Source organism: Lagenorhynchus albirostris, chromosome 7 (assembly GCF_949774975.1).
Source record: "Lagenorhynchus albirostris chromosome 7, mLagAlb1.1, whole genome shotgun sequence".
NCBI lineage: Eukaryota > Metazoa > Chordata > Mammalia > Artiodactyla > Delphinidae > Lagenorhynchus > Lagenorhynchus albirostris.
In genome coordinates this window covers 50,233,781-50,257,517 of record NC_083101.1, presented here as the reverse complement: position 1 = coordinate 50,257,517, position 23,737 = coordinate 50,233,781, and the positions used below count along the sequence as shown (strand labels likewise).

General features: G+C 43.3%; 1 protein-coding gene across 2 annotated transcripts in view; it reads left to right on the top strand.

Annotated features, from left to right (window-relative positions):
• The window catches only part of TJP2 (tight junction protein 2), a 143,777-nt gene that overhangs the window by 17,423 nt on the left and 102,617 nt on the right, over window positions 1-23,737 (top strand). For both annotated transcript variants that reach the window (XM_060155003.1, XM_060155005.1), the window contains exon 2: window positions 20,475-20,595. The gene's annotated coding sequence lies outside the window, so the exon portion shown is untranslated. The remainder of the gene's footprint in view (window positions 1-20,474; window positions 20,596-23,737) is intronic.

The following is a 23,737-nucleotide window of genomic DNA, read 5'->3' as shown; positions in this document are numbered from 1 at the left end:
AGGAGGGTAGGCTGATGGACATTTTGATGTGAGTTTGTACATTTTTGTTCTTTCCCAAGCTGCATGGCAGTGTTTTTTCTCTATAGCCGTATGGAGAATCATCTTCATGTTCTACAGTTACAAATCAATCCTGAATTTTTAAAATACCTATTAGCATTTTTAGAGGCCCACTCTATTGAACTTGGGTTGTGCTGTTTGGATCTTGTATTACTGGCAACTGTAGGGAGCAGTAAGAGAAACAGGGAAATCATCTGGATTTAGAAAACGAAAATCACTTCCATTTGAAAATTAAGACAGCCTTAGAATAAGCAAATGAAAGTGTGTGGTTCAGTGGTCCTAACACATTGGGCTGTGTCTGAATCACCTAGAAGCTTGTTAAGACCCACATTACTGACCCCCTGAGTTTGGTTTCTGAGTCAGTCAGTCTGGGGTGGGGGCCAGAGAATCTGCATCTCTAGCAAGTACCCAGGTGGTGCTGATGCTGCTGGTCTGGGGGCCTCACTTAGAGAACCAGTGGATTGGAGGCATTTGGAAGGGTAGGACCGGAGCAAGAGTGAGGGAGGGGACGAGGCTAGAGGTGAGCTCACGGATCCCGTGTGTACAGGAGCTCAGTAGAGCTGAGGAAGCAGATATGACCCAGGCTGGGCTGGGAACTGGGACATAGGGATTCTGTGGGGAGGGGTGGCTGGAAGAGAAGCCTCTGAGATGGGGGAGAGGTGGGGAGAGAATTCTGAGGAGACAAAGGCCAGTGAGGCCCCCCACTGTAAACAGGGGACTGAGGACACGCCTCTTCAGGACACGCCTCCATGTAAACAGGGGACTGAGGACACGCCTCTTCAGGACACGCCTCCATGTAAACAGGGGACTGAGGACACGCCTCTTCACCAGTTCTAGGAAGGCCAGCGTTACCAGGTAGTGGGATAGGTTGCTTGGGGGCAGGGCCAAGTGTGGACTTGCCTTCATAAGATAAGGCGTCCTTAGGCCACAGTCCTGGAGTCGTGACTGGCCCTCTCCCTCTTGCCTCTTACCATGAATCATAGTCAACCTAGAACCCGAGGAGCTTTGTAAGCCAGAGCAGGAGTCCTTTGTGCAAGTAGTGGCCGTCGAGTTTTAGTTTTCTTCCTTTCACACCTTTGCCTGCTCTGCTTAATGGCTTAAAAAATCTGTGCTACCAGGTGTCTAGTCTCCTTAGCATAACTTGGCATAAGCCTATTCTGAGGGTGGGTTCTGACAGTCAATGCTGTGAAGGTCAGAAGGTTTGCTACAGAAAAGAAATCCAGGAAGGGTGGCGGCCCACTGCTATTGGGTCCTGTGAAGTTGAGCTGTGTCCCACCCTCCCTGCAGTTTCACAGACGTGAGACAAACATCTCCTAATTTTATTTCATATTTTTCTGAAAGGAATCCTCATTGTACCTGAGGATATAAAGCACTTCTCTTGGGCTTTGGAACAAGGCCAAAACCTGCCCCGCAGTGTTCTGTGTTACCATCTGGGGGCACCTGCTGTCAGCAGAGGGAGAGGGCTTAGCATCAGTGGGTGTTATCCCTGCCCAGCTCTGCCTGTGACTTGCTGCTGAGCTCAGGAGCTGAGTAACCACCGCCTACTTTAGACTCACGTTTGTGTCCTCTATCCCACTCGGCGAGTTGCACAATTTTACATGCCTGTGGGCCCAGGGTGTGCAATTCCTCTGGTAATGGTCAGAACTGCACAGGAGGTATTTCTCAGTCCTGCTTCTGGGAGAGATTGTATCTCGGGATACTTAAGGTCACCTCCAGTTTCAGTGATTCACTAGGAAGACTCACAGGCTTAGCATATGGTCATAGCCACCTCTATGATTATTACAGTGAAGGCAAAAGTACACGATCACAATCTGAGAACACCGGGCGCAAGCTTCCAAGTATCTTCTCCCAGTAGAGCTACGCGGGACAGGCTTAATTCCGATAGACCACATGTGTGAAATGTTGCCAGCCAGGGAAGTTCATTAAAGACTCAGTACCCAGGGTATTTTTTCCGGGGACTTATTATTGTTGGCATCCTCTGCAGAGCATGTACCAAAAGTTCAGATGCCCAGAAGGAAAGCAGATGTTTAGCCTAAACCACATTATTTGTGTACAGAGTTTAGGGACAGTGGACAACTTTAATCAGTCCTGAGAACGGTGGGAGATGCCTCAGACCCAAGTTCCCTGACACCGTTCAAGGGCCAGTCTTGGAAGCAGGCCTCTCAAAGGATGTTAAGGCTTTTGTGCTCAGATGGGGACAAGGATGGAAAGCAAGGACGGTGGCAGAAGCCCTTGCACTTGGAGGAGGGGTCCGTCCATGCAGCTTCAGAGGCTGGTTCTGTAGGAGTTTTTCTCCCTTTGACCAAAGCGGCAGAGGGTAGAAGTGAACTTGGGTTTTGCACTTAGATCTTGGCTTTAGGAGGGTAATAGGGACTCCTTCACTTCAGGGACAGAGAAGGGTGAGAGGGCACATTGGCAAAGAGTTCAAAGCCCTGTTCATTCATGTGTTCATTCATTCTCAGCATGCCCCATTGATGCCATACTCTGCCAGGCCCTGTAGCAGCTGCTAGGGGTACTGCTGTGATGGGATCCTAGAGGGAGACAAATCAGTAAAGAGGCAATTCCATTTCATTATGATGGGGACATACCAAGGGCCCCAGGGCACCTACCCAGGCTTAGTGGGTGTCAGAAAGTATGAATTTTGTCATCAGACCAACCTGGGTAGGAATCCCACCTCCACTACTTCTTACCAGTGTGGCCCCGGGAAAGTTAACCTGGGCATTTGGTGCCTGAGTTTCTTCATCTGAAAACAGGGAGAATTTCCACCCACCTCTTAAGGTCCTTGTGAGAATTAAACAAGGTAATGCCTGTGGGGAGCCCTTAGCTCGGTGGCTGGCACAGAGGACGTGTTCACTATGTAATGGTTCAGCCACATCTAGGCAAGGGGAAGGGTGTGTTAGCAGGAGGGGGTGGCATCTGCCATACCTGCTGTGTGCAGAGCCTAAGGTCAGAAGGCATCTCTAGCCCTGAGTTCACAGGTGCACCTCAGGCTTCCTTCCTGCCAGCTCATCCTACTAAGCGATCTGAGAACATTCTTCGCTGTTTTGCTTTGCTGACTCTTGGGGATATTTTTTCCTCTGCCTGGGATGCCTCAGCTGCTTTTGTCCGCCTCAGGAATGCCTACTCATATTATTAAGACCTAACTCAAGTACATTTTCTGTGAAGACTTTCCCAAGCCAAGCCCCTTGGGCAGGATTGTCGACTCTTTCCTTTGTCCCACCCCTGTTCCATGGTCATGTTCCTCCCTACTGCAGTGTGCTGGGTTGCAGTTACTTGTTGCTCCATTCGACTGGATGGCTCTGGAGGGCGGGGACAGTTTCGTATTTTTCGTAGGTACAACATCCATGAGAGTGTTGGATAGGGAGCAGTTCAGTGGTTGTCCCAGGAGTGAATGAATGAATGGAGTATCGGGTTGGACTTAGAAAACCCAACAAGAGATGGATGCAATGTCAGCCAAATAGGTATCTGCCTTCAGAGCAGAGCTTACAGTCTAGTGGGGGAGATAGATAGTACACAGGTATAATGAGAGAAGCGACACAAGGGAAACAGAGTCTGGCCCAGCAGCAGGTGCAAGGGGAGCGGGAACAGAGAGAAAGGGGCGGTCCAAATGTTGATGCCCTGGGCAGTGTGAGGTTATCTTCTGGATATCTTCTGGAGCGTGGGTGGCGTTGGAGGCTGGAAGGACTGCTCAGCAGGGAGCCACCCCAGGAGAGCCAAGAGTCCTCCCGTTGGGGATGGAGAGGTGGATCAAAGGATAGCAGCACCTCAGCTGCCAAAGGGCAGGAGATCTAAGTGGACACTTGGAAGGTTGAAGTGGTCCACTTGGGAGCATGGAAAACTGGGGTTGAGGAACACAGGGTTGATTGAGGAAGCGGCTCCCGGTGAGCTGAACAACCTGTGGGCTGGATCTCCAACTTATTCTGCTCAGGCTTCCATAACAAATTACTGCAGCCTGGGGGGCTTAAACAACAGACATTTGTTTCTCACATTTCTGGCAGCTGGAAGTCCGAGATCGGGGGGCCAGCATGGTCCGGTTCTGGGTGAGGGTTGTCTTCCTAGCTTGAAAAAGGCAACCTTCTCACTGTGTGCTCCCATGGCCTTTCTTAAGTGCATGCGTGTGGAGAGAGAGCCATCTCTCTCCATCTTCTTATGAGGGCGCTTATCCCATCATGAGGATCCTACCTTCATGACATAACCTAAACCTAATTTACCTCCCAACACCCCACCTCCGATTACGGTCATGCTAGGGGTTAGGGCTTCGATTGATGCATTTTGGGAGAACACAAACATTTAGTCCATAATAACCTGGGCCAATAAATATTTGCTGAGTAAATAATAATCATGGCTAGCACTTAGATAGCACCTCAGATGGTTAAGGCCCTAAGTGTTTTGCATATACTTATTCAATTTAACTTTCACACAACTTTAATAGGTAGGTGCCATTTTTATCCCCTATATACAGATGAGGAAACTGAGGCCCTGGAGAGGTATAGAGGCTTGATCAGGTCACACAGCTAATTAAATGTGAAGCTGGTATTCAAACCCAGGCAGTCTGGTTCTAGAGAGCAGGGTTTTAACCATTACACCCTATTGCCTCTTAGGAAGTAAACCCTAATATTATTGGGTATCTATCATACGCTGATGCCTGAGAGAGGAGAGATGCTGCAGATACAAGGTTGAGTACGACATCATATCTACCTTCTAGGCCATCATAGAATGCTGAGAGAGACAGAGCTGTGATTTTTGAAGACAACTGAGATATATTGAGGCCGACAAGGAACTTTGTTTCACCTTTCTTTTGTAACTGTAGTACATAGCACCATTGGCAGAGGCAAGTGTTTTGCTATTTCAGATGTATCTGGTGGCTGAAGTGCTCACAAAATTATATATATATTGTTTAGGGAATAGTGGGCTGACTCATCAAATTAAAACTGACTATTTTTACTAGAGTTTCTAAAGTACTGATAATAATTAAATGATGGTAACACATATCCTAAAATTTATAACACTATCAAGATACAATTTGAGAAAAAGTAGAACCACTTATACGAAAAAGTTTTTTTAACTAAAAATAAATATAGATAATTTAGAAATATTTTACAGGAAAATTTAAAACAAAATGACTTTAAAAACCTTGTGGTGTTTCAGCATCTTGACTATTAGGGAAGCTCGTGTATATGTGGAAACTCAGTAAACCCAGGAGGTAACTAACTCACTTTTATTGTCTGGATGGGGGTGTCCAGGGGAAAGCCCAGCCCATGAGGAGGAGAAGGACAGTCACCCCTAGGTGGGAAGCCAGCTTGGTGATGGTTGTGGAGAGGCAGAGCTTCCTGGAGAACGAGAAGGAAGAGGATGTCTTCTTGCCACAAACTCCACATTCGGATCCACTGGAAGTAGCAGATTTGGGAAAAAGGAGGTGAGGGAAGAGGAAAGCCTGCAGTCAAGAGGGGGTTAGAGGGTAGGGGTGAGATATCCTTCTGTCTCAGAGGAAGCAGCACTTCTTCTAGGGATCAGGAAGCAGATGTTCTGTCTGAATCCTCAGCTGCGTGGAGGTCCACTCAAGAAGGCGCTAGAACAGAGTAGGAAAGGGTCAGACCTGAGCTTGAATATCGGCTCTGCCACGTAGGAGCCGTGTGATCTAGGGCATGTTTCTCAACTCTAAGCCTTAGTTTTCTCTTTGTAAAAGGGAGTCAATAATATTGCCTTCTCCCTGAATTGCTGTGGTTCAAGTTTCATTGCTCTTACGGTTATTTTTTTGTCTCAAGTCTGCACCCTTCTGTCTTGAGGGGGTTTTGTCTAGCCTCCCACACTCCTCCAATGATCATAAGCTCCTTTTGAAGGAATAGAATTTGGCTTGAGAAGAACACGGGGTCACTGTAGCTTTTCTTCCAGGTCTCCAGCTACTCACCGTCACAGCTCAGCCTGTTGTTTGCTTCAGACCTTTCCTCCTCTGGCTCTGCCTCAACAGGCAATATCCCAACAGGCTGCATTTCTTTCTTGTGAAGGAGTCATATCATCTCATTTCCTCTCTCCTGAAGGTTTGGGGCTGCACTTTCACTCGAGGCTTGTTCAATCTGACATCACTAAGATGACCTGTTAAGTCTGCTTTTCTGTTCTCTTCTTCTGCAACATTGGTGTAAATTGATTTTTCTCTCCATCTTGGGTGGTGAGATGCATGCTTGGTTTTGGAACATTAGTCAGTTTCCTCCTGGATCTTCATGCCCGGTCATCAACATTATTGCCATCCCCTGATTCCAATTTATTACCCCGTTCTCTTCTCCAAGAGAAGGTAATTTTTTAAAAAAAATTTATTGAGATATAGTTGATTTACAATGCTGTGTTATTTATATATACATGTATGTATGTATATATACTTTTAAAGATTCTTTTCCATTATAGGTTATTATAAGATACTGAGTATAGTTCCCTGTGCTATACAGTAGGTCCTTGTTTTTTATCTATTTTATATACTTTATAGTAGTGTAAATATGTTAATCCCAAACTCCTAAATTATCCCTCTCCTCCCCCCACTCCCACTTCCCCTTTGGTAACCATAAGTTTGTTTTCTGTGTCTGTGAAGGGAAGCTGATCTTCAGTCGTCAGTCCCACCAGACACTTGATCTAACTCCCCACACAAGCCCTAGAGTGCCGTCTGGAGATCCCAAGTCTTTCCCAGTTGCTGTAATAGTTTTATATGGGATTTAACTTCTTCCTCTTTTATTTTATTGGATTCAGCTTCCAGAGAACAGATCCTTCTCACAGTATCAGACATTGGCTCATCTTGAACATGATGCATTTTCTTTTCCCAGTTGATTTGCTATAAAGCACATAGGCTGGACCAAATCACAGGCTGGACATGTCCAGGCAACTAGCTTCTTCTGGGCTTTTATCTTTTTCATCTCAGTGGATGAGGACTTTCCTTTTTTTTCTTTTTTCCAAGTTTAGGTAGCATTATGGATTGAATTGTATCCCCCCCCCACCCAAATTCACATGTTGAAGTCCTAACCCCAGTACTTCAGAATGTGACCTTATTTGGAGATAAGGTCTTAACAGAAGTAATCAAGTAAAACTGAGTTCATTAGGGTGGGCCCTAATCTAGTATCACTTGTGTCCTTATAAGAAGAGGAAATTTGGACACAGACACGTACAGAGTGAAGATGATGTAAAGACATAGGGAGAAGGTGGCCATCTATAAGCCAAGTAGAGAGCCCTGCCTCATGGGCCTCAGAACTTTGATCTTGGACTTCCAGCCTCCAGAACTGTGAGATAATAGATTTCTGTTATTTATGGCACCAGTCTGTGGTACTTTGTTACGTCAGCCCTCGCAAACTAATACAGTCAGAATAAGAAATTCTGCCTGGAACCAAGAGAGATGTTAACACAGCAGCTGTCATGCACACTCCACCATCTCCCACTGATGTCCCAGGAGAGCGAGACGGGTTCACATCATCAGGTTCTTCTGCCTTGAACTCTGAAGTGTCTCCTGGGTTTGCCAAAAGTACAGCTTTGGGGCAGAATGAGGCTCCTCCAGGGGGGCCCCGCGCTGAGGCTCTGTGGCCAGCTCGGCCACAACACTGTGATCACTAAACAGGCTCTGCCTGGAACCAAACCTGTGTCTGACACCCAGGCAGACCACCGCTGAGGTGGATTGGGGTGGAAGCCAAACCCACCAACACTGCCCCAGACTCCTTCTTAACCTTTAATTAATCTTCTCCTTCCATGGCCCAGAGGACCCACGCTATCCTCTGCACATGCCTAAACACATAATTTAAATTCATTGTGGTTCTACTTTTTTTTTCTTTTTTTAAAATTAATTAAATTATTTATTTTTGGCTGTGTTGGGTCTTCGTTGCTGCGCATGGGCTTTCTCTAGTTGCAGCGAGCGGGGGTTACTCTTCATTGTGGTGAGTGGGCTTCTCACTGCGGTGGCTGCAGAGCATGGGCTCTAGGCGTGCGGGCATCAGTAGTTGTGGCTTGCAGGCTCTAGAGCTCAGCCTCAGTAGTTGTGGTGCACGGGCTTAGTTGCTCTGCGGCAGCATGTGAGATCTGCCTGGACCAGGGCTCGAACCCACGTCTCCTGCATTGGCAGGCGGATTCGTAACCACTGCACCACCAGGGAAGCCCTGTGGTTCCACTGTTGAGAGATTAAACAGAAAGTATTTGAGAGAGAGCAGAAGTAACCTAGCCAGGTCTAGGTGGTTCAACCAAGAAGAGCTTTCTGGAGAAAATGAAGACGTAACTAGCAAGTAAAAGAAAATAACACACACACGTGACATATATTTTATGCTGGACATTACATGTGCTAAGTGCTTTACAAGTAAAAACTGATTTAGTTTTTTTTTTTAATTTTCCCTGTTCATTTCTTTTTTTTCCCCTCCAGTTTTATTGAGGTATAATTGACATACAGCACTGTATAAGTTTAATGTATACAGCATAATGTTTTGACTTAGATACATCATGAAATGATTATTACAAGTTTAATGAACATCTGTCATTTCATATAGATACAAAATTAAAGAAGTAGAAAACAAAATCTTTTGTGATGAGTGCTTTTAGAATATACTCTCTTAATGACTTTCATATGTAACATACAGCAGTGTTAATTATATTTATCATGTTGTACATTACATCCCTAGTACTTATTTATCTTATAACTGGAAGTTTGACCTTTTGACCACCTTCATCCATTTCCCCCTCCCTCTACCCCCACCTCTGGTAACCACATATCTGATTTCTTTTCCTATGAGTTTTTGTTTGTTTGTTTTTGAAGTATAACTGACCTACAGTGCTATGCTAGCTCCTGGTATACAACATAGTGATTTGGTATTTCTGTACATTTCAAACTGAACACCACAATATGTCTAATTATGATATGTCACCATACAAAGATATTACACAGTTATTAACTATTCCCCATACTGTACATTTCATACCCATGACTCATTTATTTTGCAACCTGAAGTGTGTGCGCCTGATTTAGTTTTTAAAACAGCCCTATGAGGTCAGTGTTATTATTAGCCCCACTTTACAGATGATGAAATTGAGGCAAAGAAACATTAAGTGACTTGTCCAAGGTCACACAGCTAGTTAGTGGTAGAGCTGGACTTCAGTCCTGGGCAGTGTCGTGCCACAGTTCATGCTAAGGAGGTTGGGGTTGGGTGTCAGCAGGTGGGATGTGGGATTATGTGAACTACTTCTCTCTAGCCACTGGCCACAGACTGCTGGATCTCAACACTTCACACCTTGTGTAGTCCCTACCAAGTTCCAGAGACTCTGTCCCTTTCCCAAAGTTGCAGAGCAGAGGTGACTGATATCCCCTAACCCAATGAATGGCCAAGCCCTTTGTGACTTAAACCAGCTCCTGTCAGTGTTCTAAATTCTGTGCAATGCCACTGCTCATCTGCTCCCAGGCGAGAGACCTGCCAGAATCCTACAGCTCTACGTTCAGAGTAGGAATGTAACATGAACACAGTTTCTACCAACAGTAATAAGGAGTGAATTTCCCTCACATAAGGAGTTGAAAGTTTTTTATTTCTTAGGAATGAGGGTACTTATAGAATTACTATGTATTCAAGTTATTTGGGAGGTACAGTCAAGTGATTTTAATTTTGGCTTTTAATTATTCAGTAGCAGAGATTAAAAATTTGTGAAATATGGTAAGGGAGAACTTCCCCAGTTGGTGAGTACCACCTGAGCTGGGCCCCTTTCCTCTGCTCCCTGTAGCAGGCCCGGAGACCCTACTTTCTCTTTTTGATGGTTTCCATCATTCACTTCAGCCCCTAGGTTCCTGTACCCTTCAGTCAGTCTCCCTATTTTCCCCACAAAATCACTCATCCTTGGGCTTTTCTGTAGCTGCAGGGGAGGGTCAGAAGTTTGTAAGTACTCCTTGTGCTTGCCTGCAAAGAAATGAGGAGTAAGGGAGGTTTCTTACAGAGGTATTAGGAATGGAAAAAGAAGGACAGACGGGAGAGATGGAAGGAAGGGAGGGAGATGATATCCACTGACTACAAATACATCATCTCATTTATTATTTAAAGCCACCTCTGCAGTGTGGTCTTCTTGCAGCTTTACAGATAAAGAAATAGGTTCAGAAGGGTCAAGTAACTTGTTCAAGGTCACATGGTGTTAAACAGCAGAGGTGGGATTCAAATCAAGTCTTCCCATTTAAACTCAGCTCTCTTTCCCTGTGTCACGGGTTTGGTATGACTGGGCACCCCAGCGATGGGTGAGGATGGCTTCAAGGTCTCATGCCAGGAGAGCCAGGAAAAGGCAAGAAGCAACTGCTGCTGGGGGCTGGGCAGTGGGTTCCTTCAGGTAGATATTGGGTTGGATGGGAGGACAGGGTTGAAAGGACAGATTTGGTGACATCCAGTTGAAGGTAATAGTATAAACCCAGTAGTGAGTGCATTTTGAGACTGGCGATGAAGAGAGAAAACTAGTATGAGATGACCGGGGGTTGGCGGGGGTGGGGGGGAGAAATGGGGGGGTGTTAAATCTAGGAGATCCGCAACTAATCTTGAACTCTTTGTAATTCTCCTACACCACGTAGTCTGTTTTTCTTACAGTGTTCTAGTGGCTCATCTGAGTAGCCAACATGTAAAGATGTATTCTATATGAAGCTACTGGGGACGGGGTGTGGGGATGAAATTATGCCTAAAGTCATATAATTTATCTTATGTGCAGTGGAGTTAAAAAAAAAAAAAGGACTGTTTCCCCGACTCTTGTACTTTTAGTTAAGGCTTTTTTCAGCTCTCTGAAAAGCAGACCACACCCTGTATAACAGCCTGTTTGGGACATTAGTTCATTTCCATTTTTATACTTCTAAACACAGGAACAGTTAGAATACCCCGTGAAGAAGGATGTCCACTGTTTTCCTCCCACAGAAATAAGTAGAAATAATCAGTTCAAAGAGAAGGTCAGTCTTATCTGTGAATTTTTATATTCAATTTTGATTATTCAGAAAGAGAACTTGAGCATCCTGACTTAAAAGTTTTATGGATCATGTATATTTAACAATTTTTTAAAAATAAATAAGTGATTTTTAAATCAGATAGTTGTAGTTATAAAGAATTTCTAGAACTCTAGAAATTGGAATTAACCAAGTAAATGAATATTTCCGAAGATGTTATAGAATTACAAAGAAAATAGCCTTATAATTACATATCTGGATGGAGTATTTTGGTTAGATTAATTTTTTCTGTATTATTGTCCTCATGTACTATTATGAGGGAGTTCATACAAAGATGACAGTTTTTAAAAATGAATAAATAAATTAGAAAACTGAACAATCTTATTTGTGGAAGAAAAGCAAATTCTTTCTAATTACTTGCTAAAGCAGAATTTTTTTCCTAGTGAAAGACCCAATTTTAATCTTGTGTGACATCATCATAGATAAGAATCACTTTGTAAGAATTATTACGTTAAATGCATCAGAAATTCCTACAGAAAATGAAACTCTAATATATGCCTTTTATAAAGTATTGTCACTTTCACTGTAGTAAAACAGCTTCCAACGGATAACAAGTTGAGCTTGATTTTTGTTGTTGGTAACTCAGACTTCATTTCTTGTGTGAGAGGGTTGTGTCATTTCTTGTTTGAGAGGGTTGTGTAGTCATTGTTATCACACATCATTAGAAATACAATTTGTTAGAACAAAGACTGTTGTATAAGTATCATTACATCGTCCTGTATGATTAAATGAGGGCTGTATTGGAGCTTTTTCTGGCAGTGGCAGCTGTAGCCAACCAAGTTCAGCCTATAAAAGAATTCCTGTGACTAACTGGTACTAATTGTTTGTAGAACAACCAGTGGGAGTAGTATCACGCATGCTATGGAAATGGAATATTCCAAGATCAAATGGTTTGTCCCTTGTTTTCACCACTTACTTGTGGTCAGATTATATTACAGTATCCATGGGAGATTCATTCCAGGACCCCCAAGGATACCAAAACCCAGAGATGCTCAAGTCCCTTATATAAAATGGCATAGTATTTGCTTACAACCTACACACATTCTCCTGTATACTTTAAATCATCTCTCAATTACTTATAATATCTAATATAGTGTAAATGCTACATAAATAGCTGTAAATACAATGTAGTTGCTATGGAACTAGTTGTGAGTACTATGTAAATAAACAGTTGCCAGAGCTAGGCGAACTCAAGTTTTGCTTTTTGAAACTTTCTGGAATCCTCCCCCCCAACGTTGGTTTTATCTGTGGATAGTAATCCCCAAATGTGGAGGGCCGACTGTAATTATATAATCGGGCCAAGTGAAGCGGGGGCTTTTAGTCTGTTGCTGGTTTGGGAAGATAACTTGGTGTTCATCTGTTCAGGCCTCTAATAAAGAGGGAAGTTGAGGCTTAGAGAGCAGTTGAAGTGTTAAGTTACCGACCTTGAAACTTTTTTTGCTCACACACACACACCCCACCAGATTTTTAAGCATACTCTATAATATATATGAGTATATTACTTTATAAATTATATACTTTGGGGACTTTGGGAACTAAGATCCTGCATACCTCGAGGCGCAGCCAAAAAAAAAAAAGATATACTTTTATGTAATTTAAAATATACAGTAAGTTCCCTACATATGAACCTTCACATTGTGAACTTTCAAAGATGCGAATGTTCATTCCCATGCCCAGTCAGGTAAGTTCGTTCCCGTGTCTAGCGTACATTGTCACATGCAGCTCGCCCTCCGTCTCCTATCGCTGACGATCCCTCAGCTCTACCATCTCCCACCTCCTCTCCCTCCTCCTGTCAGTAACTCTTCTTGCCTGTTCACTTGATGCCAGCCCCTGTATGCCAGCTGTTGTACTGTACTACTGTACTTTTCAAGGTACTGTACTGTAAGATTAAAAATGTTTTCTTTATTTTTTGTTTGTTTTTTATGTATTAGTTGTGTGAAAAGTATTATAAACCTATTACAGTACAGTACTATATAGCCGATTATGTTAGTTGGGTACCTAGGCTAACTCTGCTGGACTTATGAAGAAATTGGACTTACAAATGCGCTCTTGGAACGGAACTCGTTCATATGTAGGGGACTTAACTGTATTAGTCCCTAAAGTAAACATTACAAATATTTAATAACATAAATGCTTAAACTAAAATTTTAATAGAGAAGAGACAAAAAAGAAATAGATGGTTTAATATTTTCTTCCCACACCCCAAAGATTGTTGGTATATGCACCCTACTTTGGAGACCACTGATTTAGGTCCCTTAAGTTAAAAAAAAAAAAGAAAAAGAAAAAAGAAACTTGCTGTTAAGGAAAGAGAGAGACTGTGGAAGAAGAGTTCAAGATTTGGGGGGATGTGGAAGGGTTTGCGACACTTATTCACTGTGAATATCTAGGTTAGTCAGAAGTATTACAGGACGACTCTCTTTGATTTTACTTCCCTTCTGTATATGAGTTTGTTTAGACAAGGAGCACTACAACTCGTATTGCAGTAAAAAGAGAAGAAGAGAAAATAGCTTGAAGAAGTGGTCAGGGAGGCGTATAAATCAGAACCCTTTCAGAGTGACAAAAACTCAACTAAAACTAAATTTCACAAAAATCAATTTATTATCTTAATAAAAGTGTACCTAGGATCTCCTAGGATGACAGTTATCTTAGGCATAGCTGGATCGAGAAACTCAAATGATGTCATCACATTTCCCCTGGTCCTGTTTCTCAGCAGCTAGTGGAGAGCCCTTTCCACCTGGTGGGCAACATGATTGCTAGCAGCCCTAACCTCCTATCAGCCCTGGTTACCAACTCCAGTGGAGAGAGGGCATTTCTCTCTGAATGTCTTATTTTCAGCCCAGGGAGGGCTGGTCTACCCAGGCTGGGTCATGTGGACTCTGACCCATTAGGTGGGCCATATGATGGACCATCCACCTTTACCCCATGAAAAGAGGGTAAGAAAAGTCCTTACAGCTGAGAGGAGACATTTATAAAAAAGGGAGAGGGGTTTGATTCTGAATATCTCCAAATAGTTATTATTTCCATGCTAGCAGAGCTCACCTCTGTTGGGTTTTAGAGGTATTTAAAAAGATATTTAAAAAAAAACCAGAATTGTTTCTCTATTAATTAATCTTTGCTTTGCAGTTGACTCAAGCAAAAAGTTTATAGCATTTAGAAATGCATTGCCATAAATGACAACTGGAACTCCTTTTTCAGTGTCAAGAGCAGCCTTGAGAGAGGTATTTATAGAAGGAGCAGATCTGCTTCTGATTTTAGTTCACCCAGAGGCATGCAGGCATTTTGGACCAATTACTATTTTATTACTAGACCTTGAGATAAATCACATCCTGTGCCGTTAGTACTTGAAGGATTAGTGGCTTCAAGGATTTATGTGTGGATTAATTGGGGATTGTACGTTAGATTGCCGTGTTTAAAACCACCGTCATCCTGCAAATCATTTTCATTAGTGCTTTATTCAAAATTCTCTAGCCTTATATAATACTGACGTTGCAGGGAAGTTTCTTTATTTATTCGTGGTTTGGCCATGGCCTCTCCCCCATGCCTTACCCCCTACAGTGGAGTGTAATAGCTCTGCCTAGGGGTATGCTGAGCATCTAAAAGCAGAGCAGCTTCTGGTATTGCAAAGATTACTTCATCTGCTTCAGCGGAACAGTGCCCAAAATTTACTTGACCTTGTACTGAAAGAGACAACATGAGGTACAAGAAATATATGGCTATTCTGGAAGCAGCAGTTGGTATCAGCCCACTTAACAAAAGAGAACTTCTACCTGAGAGCAGAAGACACGTGAACCTTTGGCAGCACCCCGGGTAAGCAGCGGAGACCAGAAGATGCTTTGTGTGTTTCTGGGGCCTAGATGGAAGAAAGTGTCATCCCTGTCATAAGGGTGATAGATGTTGAGTTCTTCGCTGAGAACTTGTTTCTTTCTTTGCTTTTCTTTTTGTGTAGTTAGCCTCCCATTTATTTGTTTAGTTCTTATCAGCATTTTAAATAACATTGCTCCCCAAAGCAATTTATACACTTTATCTCATTTATCATATTCATTTTCTAAGCACACTACCTTTTTATGGCTAAAGTTAAATTCCATTTCAAGTTCCATCTGAGCTGATTCCAAATTTGTGTCATCTCAGCAAATGAGAACTTGTTTCTTCCTGGCAGATATGGCCTTCCCAGACTGAATTAAAATAGTCAGTAATGAAATTCATGGAAATAATACTCTAAGAAAATTCCTGGTCTAGCAGTCAAGAAGATGAAGTAATGGGTGTGTCTAGAGCCCATTTTTACATTCAGATATTTTAATTTCATGATTTTGAAATTTTTTTTACACGGTCTATAAACTTAGCAGTTCTTAAAGATGAAGTAAATTGTGACTTATTTTTTTTTCCTACAATGCAAGTATTTTTCTGACTGAAATGTACATGCAGACTATGTTTCAGGTAAACACTTCTCTTGAAACAGAAGTCTTTGCTTCACATCTCTTTTTACAGCCCCACTGATTTACCATGTTGAAGAAGCGTTTCTGAATGGTTAAGAGGCCTCAATCCTGACTTTATTCTCTGAAGTCCTTCATCCATGTCTTTTATATGTTGAGAAGTGTAACTGAAGGTGTCTGTATGGTACACAGTATTTTTTTTTTTTAAGAAGATGTTGGGGGTAGGAGTTTATTAATTAGTTTATTTATTTTTGCTGTGTTGCGGCTTCGTTTCCGTGCGAGGGCTTTCTCTAGTTGTGGCAAGCGGGGGCCACTCTTCATCGAGGTGCGCGTGCCTCTCACTGTGGCGGCCTCTCGTTGCGGAGCACAGGCTCCAGACGCACAGGCTCAGTAGTTGTGGCTCACGGGCCTAGTTGCTCCGTGGCACGTGGGATCCTTCCAGACCAGGGCTCGAACCCATGTCCCCTGCATTAGCAGGCAGACTCCCAACCACTGCTCCACCAGGGAAGCCCCGGTACACAGTATTTTTAAAGACCAAATTCAATTTTTAAACCGAACAAGCCACACATTGCCACTCAAGGACCAGCTTGAGGCATCTGTATAGCTAATGATATTTCTTTTTAAAAAATAGGAAGTCACTAGCTCATTTTATCATATAAACAACAGATATTCAGAAAAATAAGGAAGAAAAAAATCATCCGTAGTCCCATCTTCCTGAAAGGATTACTACAATCATTTAGGTCAGTAGTTCTCAAGGGAGGGGGTGCAGTGGCAGGAATTGTCCCCTAAAGGATATTTGGCAATGTCTGGTCACAGTTCTGGTTGTTCCAGCCCTTGGGGGTTGGGTGTGGAATTGGTATCTAGTGGGTAGAGGCCAGGGATGCTGCCCAACATCCTACAATGGACAGGACGGCCCCCGCCCCCCACAATAAAGAATCATCCAGTAAAAAAATGTCCATGCTACTGCTGTTGAGACGCTTGATTTAGGTAGATTCTCTTCGAATCTAAAAGGTAGTTTTTATTGGAAATAAATTAGGTATTTCTTTGGGAAGTTTCAGAGATGCTTTAGAATGGAATCCCGAGGCGGCATGATGACAAGGATGACTTTGCTGTTGTCTTGAAAGTCAAAGGAAGTGAGTATATGTGTAGAGGGTGCAAGAGGTATAGAGTGACCCTAGGAGAGGCATTGTGGGTCAGTGTTTAGTGATGACTATGGAAAACATGTTGTAATGACCAAAATGTGATTCCTCAAGTAGCCGCTAGAGATTGGGCATACCTTAGCCCGGCCCTTTGTCCCAGAATGGCAGAAATTTAGAGCTGGGAGGACCTTTTGTAAGGGGTGGCAAACAAGTGTCATAAGTCAGGCCAAAGCCTGCTGATGGGTGGATGACTTAGAGGGTCAAGTCAGGGAGGATCCCCAGGCCACGTATGGAATATTGTGAATAATGAGGGATGTTTGTTCTGGACATATAATTTGGAGAATTGGGAAGCTGCAATACACATGGCTTATATCTTTACCATTCCTTAATTCTAATTTGGTCTTCGAATTTTACAAGTGTGAAACAGCCTCATCTGAAGTCATCATGATCAAGGGCTTGGCCCTCACAGACAGCAGCTGGATGTTCTTAGTTTCTGGCTCAGTATCATTCATTAAGGGATTAACCCTAAACAAACACACATGTTTCAGATGTGTAAATTGATTGCCACATTCTTTATTTCTTTTTGGAGATAACCTTTTCCAGCCCTCAGGATGAGTAAGTACCCTAGGTAGAACCACCTCTGGTTCTCCTCAATTCCCAAGTCTAGCCAAACAGAAGTCAAATTATTCATTCCAAAGTGATCCTTAATAAGGGAAGTTGAGTGTTCCTTTTTTTTTTTTTCTTAAGAGAACATTCCTTTAAACCTGATGAAATAGCACTGCATCACAGGTCAAGATCTTCCCTATATCTGTAAAACTTTGAGTTCCTTGAATATATACATGGACAAAACAGTATTTTGCTGACTCTCATGTTTTGTTTGCTGACTCTCTTATCACCTCACACAGCCTTCCTGTGGACATATAAATATCCCTTGCTGACCTTGTAGTAAACTCTCCTTTCCTGGTATCCTAGGACGGATTATCTCCTACTGATTAATTTACTTAATGAGTTCTAAATCCTTCAGAGGCACCTTGATATCTTATTTCTCACCCTTTAATGTGCATATGAATCACTCTGTTAAATGCAGATTCTAATTCTGCAGATGTGTTGGGGCCTGAGAGTCTGCATTTTAATATGCTTCCAGGTGATACTGTCAGTTCAGGTGATGCCCACCCAGTGGATGGTCCAGATGCTGATGCTTCAGTCTTGAACCACACTTGGAGGAACAAGCATCTAGAGAGGCACTTTCCATGATATCCTACTTGTTCTCTCCTGACCTCAGAGTTCTCTGATCTTCCTGAAAACTTTTTGTCCCAATACCTTCCCTCCCTGCTGCTGTTAGACATCTCAGTGGTAAGAAGCTAGGTGGTTGGCTGTGCTGCTACAGAGGGAAATCTGCCCGCCAGCATTTGTACTGGAGATTTCTGTTGAGCTGGTTGACTGAATAGTGGGGCCAGTATTTCTTCCAAGAGTTCTATCCCTTTCATTCTTTTCAAGAAATATTCCAGTTGCTTCAACTTACATATAATACTGCATAGTATTTAAGAGCAGCTCCTTTTGTGTTTCAAAACATAATTGGAAGTCAGGTCATGATTGAGTTTTCAAACCTCGAGGAATTCTTTCACCACCAACCCCCTCCTCTCTTTAGTACTTTTGTCTTGCTGTCTGCAAACAGGCCTGTGCTGGGGCTTCTACTCTGCAAAATGTAATCACATGATAGGCCAAAACTGGCTGAACCAACCAATTGACTGTACGTTGCAAGTTTATTGAAGCACAGATTGGATGTCTTACACATGTGTCTATTGACCCTAATGCCCGGCAAATGACAGGTGCACAGCAAATATTTTGCCAGTGCTTGGTTTTAGCATAGACACAAATGAAAAAAAAATTTTTTTTAAAAGAATTGACATCCATTTACAAAACTACTGAGCCACTTATGGATTTCCCTTTTATTTTTTTATTTTTTTTTTTGTGGTACGCGGGCCTCTCAGTGTCGTGGCCTCTCCCGTTGCAGAGCACAGGCTCCAGACGCGCAGGCTCTGGACACACAGGCCCAGCGGCCGTGGCTCACGGACCTAGCCACTCCGCGGCATGTGGGATCCTCCCAGACCGGGGCACGAACCCGTGTCCCCTGCATCGGCAGGCGGACTCTCAACCACTGCGCCACCAGGGAAGCCCTGGATTTCCCTTTTAAAATTTTGTGAAGTTTTCCAGCACTAACTCATGTTACCTGACAAAATATTTGCATATTGAACACCAAGAGTATTATTTAGGTTTTTCTTCCAAGCTTATTACTGACAAGGTAGCCCTAGTCAATACTAGTGTATTTCAGAAATGGCTGATTGTTATTGGTGGTTCCTGTACATGTCAAAAACATCAGGCAGTATCATAAAAGAAAGTTAAAATCAGGATGTTCTCAAAATTCAGAAAACTGATTTAATTCAAAAGCAAGCCATTTCAATAAAAGCAGCAAACTCTCTTTGGAACTGACACCTGTAGGAAAATTTCATATTAAGGCCAAAAGCATAACCAAGCCCATCTTGATCTGCTGGGCATGTATTTATCGTGGGAAGTAATAATAGAAACCATATATGGGCTGGGCTGTAATCCTGTTGCTTGCTTTGTAGGATATCCAGATGGCTCTGCTTTAGCCTGGGCTCACATTTCCTGCTGATCCTTGGAGAAGGGAAATGTGTCCCCTGCCTGTACAAATAGAATGGACACTATCTCTTATTTCTGTTGCATTGTGTAGGGAGTGTTTTGCACAGATGCCACAATATCACTTTGTCTAGCAAATAGAAGAGTATGTCCAGAACTGGTGAGAAGCCACATTCCTCCTCCCACTGGTAGGGCTCTCTGCGATGCCCCACGTGAGGCTGCCAGGGCCCAGGCCCAGCCCAGAAATGAACTTGCCTCCTTGCGTTGTGTGAAAGGCACATGCAGGATTCAGAAAAATGTCCAGAAGGGGTTTTCTTGGATTTCCCTGGGATGAGGGGTAAAAAGAAAAACGTATTTGCCATCTTTTCTGATTCGTGGCAACCCACACATAAATATATAGAGACTAGCCAGTATTGTAATTATCTTTTAGTTGAAAATGTTTTCTCTATTGTATATTTTAAAATGGTAAATTTTATATTAAGTGTATTTTACCGCAATTTTAAAAAAGTTTTCTCTAGATGTTTTCTCACCTGCTGGGTACTTTTTTTTTAACCTGAAAAGTAAATTCTTATAAGAGCTTGGTCCTCAGGTGGATTCATGGTGCCCAACTTCACGTGATTACTCATTTTTTTCCACTTTTTGAAGACTGGAAACATTAGGGGCAGCAATTTCACTCAGAGATATATTTCCAAGAGAAATGAAAACTAGGTCCATATACACATTTGTGCATAATAGCTAAAAAGTAGAAACAACAAACCAAATGTCCATCATCTGTAAAGTAGATAAGTATGATATATCCATACAGTGGAGTGAAGCTCTGACACAGGCTACAATGCAGATGCAACTTGGAAGCCTTAATGCTAAGTGAAAGAAGCCAGTCACAAAAGGTCACGTATTGTATGAGTTCATTTGTATGGAATCTCCAGAAGGGGTAACTATATAGAAACCCAAATTAGATTGGTGGTTGCCTAGGGCTAGGGTGGGGGAAGGGAGGGAATTGGAGGATTAGGCAGTGATATCTAAGGGGTCCTGGGTTTCTTTCTTGAAGTAATGAAAATATTCTAACATAGATTGTGGTTATGGTTGCACAAGTCTGGGAATATATTAAAAGCCATACTATAAATGGGTAAATTGTACAGAATGTGAACTTCAGTGCATTTCGAAGATCTTGCCAAGCTGGGCATGACTGTGCCGGATTTTTAACAACACTGTCTTTTTCAGGGTGCGAAGTACCACATTATTATCATCTCCCTGTGAGTGGGATTGGCACCCCAGCTGCACCTCCGGGCACAAGTGCTCCAGGAAACACAGACTAGTGCCGGTTGACAGCCTGCTTTACCAGGTACTTGCTTTTTTTGTCTCTCATCAGCCTAGTTACTGGCTTTCCGCCACCAAAAGTGTGATGTAAATTATGTCACATCCTGGAAGTCAAGGCCACCATTTTTGATGTTGCTGATAGTGAAACTGTTTAATATCCAGGAAAATTTAATTGTAATGGCCTATTTCCCAAAGAACAGAAAGATCTTACCCGCATTTATGATCTGAATGGATAGGTAATTTTGGGCGAATGCCAGCTGAGGTGCTTCCTGCTAAAGCATGTAAGTCCAATCCCCGTAGTTCAGAATAAATGCCTAGCAAGGTATTTTGATGTCTAGGGTTATAGGTCATTTTGGTAGGTCACGTTTGTTCTATTAGCTTTGAGGTAGCTGAATTATATAACAGTGGTAAGCACTTTGCTGAAAATAAAAAAGACATCAGTCACACTGGCTTCTAGAGATTAATTATGTACAGGCTTTTAGCAAAATAGGTGAGTATTACCTATTTACTGATTCAATTTTAAGTACGAATTAAATGGGATTTACAAGGTATTAAATTTTATTTTGACAGATGCTGGGATGTATTTGTTCTTAGTTACACTTACCACTGATTATAGGCGTGACCATGGATGGCTGGAATGGGGTTAGAATTTTTTCCGTGTGCTTGTTTCATAATTCCTGTCTGTTGAAGCTCGAGGACCCTGCTGGGGTGGATTCCAACTGCATGTCAGCATTGGAGTTTAGTGGAGTGTGAATAGCAGCTGTTCAAATCCTAGGGTTCCTGCCTTCCGACTCTGTGATCTTGGCACATCTTAATATCTGAGAGCCCCAGATCTGTAAAAAGGGAGGGTTAGGGAATTCCCTGGTGGTCCAGTGGGTAGGACGCTGCGCTTTCACTGCTGAGGGCATGGGTTCAATCCCTGGTCAGGGAACTAAGATCCCCCAAGCCGTGCAGAGCAGCCAAAAAAAAAAGGGAGTGTTAACCTGAAGCTGAATGAGTTAACATACAGCAAGCACTGGGCAAAAACCAAGGCCTTTCTTGGAGTCTAGTTGTCCAAATGGGGACACTTGCGTGGGGAAGTCCTTAGTGTCCACTGAACTGACAGGGCTGGGAGTGGATTTTGTTTACTGAGATGTTCTCTGTGGAGCTCGTAAAGGTTCCAAACATAAGACAGATGCTTGCCCAGACCCCGGAAGTGGTTTTCCTGAAAGTAGATTTCTAGGTAGGATCTGTTGCTTTAGTCAAATGACTTACAGGGGCGGCATGGAGTATGGCAGAGGGGCTGGAGCCGGCATTGTCTTTGGAGGGAAGGATCTTTCTGACTCAGGCAAGCCCTTTCTGATAAATATCTCCCTGGTCTGATTCCCTACACTAGTGACCACATTCCCTTCAACATCAGTTTGTTTTCCCAAGTCAGCGTCTTATTCCAAAGCTCTTTCATGTGTAAACACTGAAGCTTGGGTTTCTGGGTAAATTAGCCTCAGGTGAGCTTGTGTGGTGAGGTTCTTTTTTTCCCCACATGGCTATAGTTTCAAATCCAGCAAACATTTATTAAGAGCCTTTTATTTGCCAGGCACTGGGCAAGGTGTTTTCACCCATCTTGTTTATCCTCAGAACATTCCTGAGGAGCTATTGCCAGCTCCCTCTTGCAAAAAGGAAACTGAGATTCAAAGATTTTAAATGGTTTCCCCAAGATCGCATAGCCTCTGATTCCTAAGTTCAGTGAGATTCCTATAGTAGCAGCTGTTTTCTATACTAACTTTACAGAGCTTGAAGACTTAACTCCTAAACTAGGATAGTAACAGGCTTTTCTCAAGGGCCAGTTCCGATCGATTGATAGTGGCTGCCTGGAGCGAAGGAATCCTAGATGCTGTCCACGTTTGTTGAGTAAGAATGTTGTGATCCATAAGCAATGTCTGGTATGGGCGGAGGAGGGTCCCTGTAGAGCACACTCTTGACCTGAGGTTTCTGATCGTCAGCTTCTACCTGCGGCTGTCCTCCTTTACAGTCTTGGAGGCTCTGGAGAGCACTATTTGCCTGGCACTTGTTTGTTGCTACTTTAAGGGGCTTTGGTGTTCACTTTTCTGATGTGGCAAGATCACCTTTGCCTCTTTGCTCTCAGGAAGGATGCTAAGAGTCTGGGCAGAGACTCACTTCCTAGATACGGATTCTCACTGTTAGGTAATTTAGATACTTTAGAGTTATTACCAGCTCATCCCATAATATGGGCATAGAAAAGTGAGTTGAAGGTAAACATTAAAAACTTCTGTGCCCCTGGGAGCCCCTCTGCAGTGCCCTCTCCCCTGGGGGCGCCTCATCAGTAGGGGTACCTGGGGAGCTCACACCAGCAGCCCAGGCTCTTCATATGGAATTGAAGACACTCATCACAGTAGCTCTAACTTTAACTGCATCAAAATCACCTGGAGGGCTTGTTAAAACCACAGATTCCGGGGTCTCACCCCCCAGAATTGCAGCTTCAGTCAGTCTGGGGTGAGGCCCAGGAATTTGAATTTCTAACAAGTTCCCATTCAGGCTCATACTTCTGCTTTCCCAACCATGCTTTGAGAACCACTAACTTGGACGGTGCTTTTTTTTTTTTTTAATTAACTTTATGGCTGTGTTGGGTCTTCATCGCTGCAGACGGGCTTTCTCTAGTTGCGGCAAGCGGGGGCTACTCTTTGTTGCGGTGCGCAGGCTTCTCATTGTGGTGGCTTCTCTTGCTACGGATCACGGGCTCTAGGCATGTGGGCTTCAGTAGTTGTGGCTCACGGGCTCTAGAGCACAGGCTCAGTAGTTGTGGTGCACGGGCTTAGTTGCTCCATGGCATGTAGGATCTTCCCAGACCAGGGATCGAACCCGTGTCCCCTGCATTGGCAGGTGGATTCTTAACCACTGCGCCACCAGGAAAGTCCCTGGACAGTACTTTTAACAGCTGCTGTAGAGCATGGTTTGTTTATAGGTGGTGTGTGGCCAGTTTCCCTACCTGTGGTGAAGGGTTTCTTTCCACAAACATTTAATGAGCACCTCACACAGCACTGCCTGAGGGAGATTTAGAGGAACATAAAGGCTTGTCCATCTGGGAGTCTAATTTGGGATCATTAATTACATTGCTGTGTGAAAAGGGCTGCTCTCACCCTGTACTGTAAGCAGAAGGCCTGAGGCAGTGA